Below are 5,382 nucleotides of genomic sequence, written 5' to 3'. Positions count from 1 at the left end.
CACAGCCAACTTGGCAAAAAGTTTCTAAGTGCCCACGGCCCTGCCGAGCTTTGGCGTCCGCCCAGCGCCGGTTCCGCAGTCGGCCTCGAATGACGAAAAATAACGGTCTCCTCCTGGAGCTCACAGCCAACTTGGCAAAAAGTTTCTAAGTGCCCACGGCCCTGCCGAGCTTTGGCGTCCGCTCAGCGCCGGTTCCGCAGTCGGCCTCGAATGACGAAAAATGACGGTCTCCTCCTGGAGCTCACAGCCAACTTGGCAAAAAGTTTCTAAGTGCCCACGGCCCTGCCGAGCTTTGGCGTCCGCCCAGCGCCGGTTCCGCAGTCGGCCTCGAATGACGAAAAATAACGGTCTCCTCCTGGAGCTCACAGCCAACTTGGCAAAAAGTTTCTAAGTGCCCACGGCCCTGCCGAGCTTTGGCGTCCGCTCAGCGCCGGTGCCGCAGTCGGCCTCGAATGACGAAAAATGACGGTCTCCTCCTGGAGCTCACAGCCAACTTGGCAAAAAGTTTCTAAGTGCCCACGGCCCTGCCGAGCTTTGGCGTCCGCCCAGCGCCGGTTCCGCAGTCGGCCTCGAATGACGAAAAATAACGGTCTCCTCCTGGAGCTCACAGCCAACTTGGCAAAAAGTTTCTAAGTGCCCACGGCCCTGCCGAGCTTTGGCGTCCGCCCAGCGCCGGTTCCGCAGTCGGCCTCGAATGACGAAAAATAACGGTCTCCTCCTGGAGCTCACAGCCAACTTGGCAAAAAGTTTCTAAGTGCCCACGGCCCTGCCGAGCTTTGGCGTCCGCCCAGCGCCGGTTCCGCAGTCGGCCTCGAATGACGAAAAATAACGGTCTCCTCCTGGAGCTCACAGCCAACTTGGCAAAAAGTTTCTAAGTGCCCACGGCCCTGCCGAGCTTTGGCGTCCGCTCAGCGCCGGTTTCCGCAGTCGGCCTCGAATGACGAAAAATGACGGTCTCCTCCTGGAGCTCACAGCCAACTTGGCAAAAAGTTTCTAAGTGCCCACGGCCCTGCCGAGCTTTGGCGTCCGCCCAGCGCCGGTTCCGCAGTCGGCCTCGAATGACGAAAAATAACGGTCTCCTCCTGGAGCTCACAGCCAACTTGGCAAAAAGTTCTAAGTGCCCACGGCCCTGCCGAGCTTTGGCGTCCGCCCAGCGCCGGTTCCGCAGTCGGCCTCGAATGACGAAAAATAACGGTCTCCTCCTGGAGCTCACAGCCAACTTGGCAAAAAGTTTCTAAGTGTCACATCTGTGAAAAAACGACTAAGTGTCAACTTTCGAAAAACGGCTAAGTGTCAACTTTCGAAAAAACGGCAAAGTGTCACATCTCTGAAAAACGGCTAAGTGTCGACTTTCGAAAAAAACGGCTAAGTGTCAACTTTCGAAAAAACGGCAAAGTGTCACATCTCTGAAAAAACGGCTAAGTGTCACATCTCTGAAAAAACGGCTAAGTGTCACATCTCTGAAAAAACGGCTAAGTGTCGCCTCTCTGAAAAAACGGCAAAGTGTCAACTTTCGAAAAAACGACAGAGTGTCGCCTCTCTGAAAAAACGACTAAGTGTCGACTCTGAGAAAATGGCAAAGTGCCCACGGCTCTGCGGGCTCGTGCATCCGACCCGCGCCGGTTCCCCAGCCGGCCTGATATAAGGCAAAACCAGCCTCTCCGCCTGGAGCTCAGAGCCAACTTGGCGAATATTTTCTAAGTGCCCACGGCTCTGCGTGGCTACGGCGTCTGCCCAGCGCCGGTTCCTGGGTCGAACCCCGAGGACGAGGAATGCCGGTCTCCGCCTGGAGGTCCCAGCTTAATCGGCGAAAATTTTCTAAGTGCCCACGGCTCTGCCGGGCTCGTGCATCCGACCCGCGCCGGTTCCCCAGCCGGCCTGAAATAAGGCAAAACCAGGCTCTCCCCCTGGAGCTCAGAGCCAATTGTGGCGAAAAAAACGACTAAGTGTCAACTTTCGAAAAAAACGACTAAGTGTCAACTTTCCAAAAAAACGGCTAAGTGTCGACTTTCGAAAAAACGGCTAAGTGTCAACTTTCGAAAAAACGACTAAGTGTCGCCTCTGAAAAAACGACTAAGTGTCGCCTCTCTGAAAAAACGACTAAGTGCCCACGGCTCTGCGGGGCTTGTGAGTCCGCCCCGCGCCGGTTCGGCGGTCGGCCTCAAAAAGCGAAAAATCAGCCTCTCTCCCTGGAGCTCACCAAAAATTTGTCGAAATTTTTCTAAGTTCTCCTCGAGGTACCAGGGGGTGAGGTACCCGGGCTAAGGTGCAGTACCTTTTTGGTCTTCAGGTGCGCCAGAGTACAATGAAATGGTCCCAGTAGTCAGTGTACTCATCGACTTTCCCCCCGTTTTCCAAAGCACCCCGTTTACGAGTATGGAGGAGATGGTGCTGGTCTCCCCACGGCGTCGGACACGCCGTCCTCGACAGCACAAGGTCGGATAGAAGACCTGAAAAGCGCCGTGGCACGCGCTGGAGGTGTCACTGTGGCGAAAAAGTGACTAAGTGTCAACTTTCGAAAAAACGGCTAAGTGTCAACTTTCGAAAAAACGGCTAAGTGTCAACTTTCGAAAAAACTGCTAAGTGTCAACTTTCGAAAAAACGACTAAGTGTCGCCTCTCTGAAAAAACGGCAAAGTGTCAACTTTCGAAAAAACGACTAAGTGTCAACTTTCGAAAAAACGACTAAGTGTCACCTCTCTGAAAAAATGGCAAAGTGTCAACTGCGAATGTGGTGGTGCATGGAAGGAAGTGGAGGACGGCCGCCTCCTTAAACACAGGCCGGAGAGGAGCGTCAGGGCCAGGCTCCTCAAACATGGACCGAGTGTCGCCCTTAACACAGACCAAGGGGAGGACGGCCGCCTCCTTAAACACAGGCCGGAGAGGAGCGTCAGGGCCAGGCTCCTCAAACATGGACCGAGTGTCGCCCTTAACACAGACCAAGGGGAGGACGGCCGCCTCCTTAAACACAGGCCGGAGAGGAGCGTCAGGGCCAGGCTCCTCAAACATGGACCGAGTGTCGCCCTTAACACGGACCAAGGGGAGGACGGCCGCCTCCTTAAACACAGGCCGGAGAGGAGCGTCAGGGCCAGGCTCCTCAAACATGGACCGAGTGTCGCCCTTAACACGGACCAAGGGGAGACGGCCGCCTCCTTAAACACAGGCCGGAGAGGAGCGTCAGGGCCAGGCTCCTCAAACATGGACCCGAGTGTCGCCCTTAACACAGACCAAGGGGAGGACGGCCGCCTCCTTAAACACAGGCCGGAGAGGAGCGTCAGGGCCAGGCTCCTCAAACATGGACCGAGTGTCGCCCTTAACACGGACCAAGGGGAGGACGGCCGCCTCCTTAAACACAGGCCGGAGAGGAGCGTCAGGGCCAGGCTCCTCAAACATGGACCGAGTGTCGCCCTTAACACGGACCAAGGGGAGGACGGCCGCCTCCTTAAACACAGGCCGGAGAGGAGCGTCAGGGCCAGGCTCCTCAAACATGGACAGAGTGTCGCCCTTAACACAGACCAAGCGGAGGACGGCCGCCTCCCTAAATACAGGCCGAACCGGAGCGCGAGTGTCGCTCCTTAAACACGGACCGAGTGGAGGACGGCCGCCTCCTTAAACACAGGCCGAACAAAATGACACAAAGTGTCAACTGCGAATGTTGTCCATCCAAGGAAGGAGCGTGATGCCCGGCCGGCTCCTTAAACACAGGCCGAGAGTCGCCCCGGACGGTCCGCCTCGCGGCGCCCGTCTGCTCGGATAAAATGACACAAAGTGTCAACTACGAATGTTGTCCATCCAAGGAGGGGAGCGTGATGCCCGGCCGGCTCCGAAAACACAGGCCGAGAGTCGCCCCGGACGGTCCGCCTCGCGGCGCCCGTCTGCTCGGATAAAATGACACAAAGTGTCAACTGCGAATGTTGTCCATCCAAGGAAGGAGCGTGATGCCCGGCCGGCTCCTTAAACACAGGCCGAGAGTCGCCCCGGACGGTCCGCCTCGCGGCGCCCGCCCGCTCGGATAAAATGACACAAAGTGTCAACTACGAATGTTGTCCATCCAAGGAAGGAGCGTGATGCCCGGCCGGCTCCTTAAACACAGGCCGAGAGTCGCCCCGGACGGTCGCCTCGCGGCGCCCGTCTGCTCGGATAAAATGACACAAAGTGTCAACTACGAATGTTGTCCATCCAAGGAGGGAGCGTGATGCCCGGCCGGCTCCGAAAACACAGGCCGAGAGTCGCCCCGGACGGTCCGCCTCGCGGCGCCCGTCTGCTCGGATAAAATGACACAAAGTGTCAACTGCGAATGTTGTCCATCCAAGGAAGGAGCGTGATGCCCGGCCGGCTCCTAAACACAGGCCGAGAGTCGCCCCGGACGGTCCGCCTCGCGGCGCCCGCCCGCTCGGATAAAATGACACAAAGTGTCAACTACGAATGTTGTCCATCCAAGGAAGGAGCGTGATGCCCGGCCGGCTCCTTAAACACAGGCCGAGAGTCGCCCCGGACGGTCGCCTCGCGGCGCCCGTCTGCTCGGATAAAATGACACAAAGTGTCAACTACGAATGTTGTCCATCCAAGGAGGGAGCGTGATGCCCGGCCGGCTCCGAAAACACAGGCGAGAGTCGCCCCGGACGGTCCGCCTCGCGGCGCCCGTCTGCTCGGATAAAATGACACAAAGTGTCAACTACGAATGTTGTCCATCCAAGGAGGGAGCGTGAGGCCCGGCCGGCTCCGAAAACACAGGCCGAGAGTCGCCCCGGACGGTCCGCCTCTCGAGGCGCCCGCCCGCTCGGATAAAATGACACAAAGTGTCAACTACGAATGTTGTCCATTCCAAGGAGGGAGCGTGATGCCCGGCCGGCTCCGAAAACACAGGCCGAGATTCGACCCCGGACGGGCCGTCTTCTCCCGGCGCCCGCCCGCGTACGCCCCCCATCCCCGGTCGCCCGTCTGCTCCCGGCGGGCCTCCGAGTACCCCCTCACCCAACTGACCGACTGGCACTCATGACCCGCCTTGGTAGGGCCTCCATCGGCCTCGGCTCGTCCGACGTCGGGTGGACGGTTCCTACCCACTGCGGGTCGCACTCTAGCGCCCCGGCCGCCGCGTGAGCGTGCGCTCCCCGCGCCGCCCCGCAGGCCCCGGCGCGACCGTACTGCGGCGAGACCGAGACGACCCGGTTTGGCATCCATCCCACCTAGCCACGATCCACGGAGGCCGAGCGAGCGGCTGAGTGTCGGGCGCCGCGCGTGCGAGCGTCCGCCGGCCGCGCCGGTCCTTCCGCGAATGTCGTTTCTCAAACCCTCCGGCTTGATAGCGGCGGCACCACGGGAAGCCGTCCACACACACACCGTCCGACCTCTATCCGAAAAGCCTTCCCGACCAACCGCGGTC

This window comes from Syngnathus leptorhynchus, unplaced genomic scaffold (assembly GCF_054491065.1).
Source record: "Syngnathus leptorhynchus isolate UIUO unplaced genomic scaffold, UIUO_Slep HiC_scaffold_479, whole genome shotgun sequence".
Lineage (NCBI taxonomy): Eukaryota > Metazoa > Chordata > Actinopteri > Syngnathiformes > Syngnathidae > Syngnathus > Syngnathus leptorhynchus.
The sequence above is the reverse complement of the archived record's forward strand: the minus strand, read 5'-3'. Positions refer to the sequence as shown.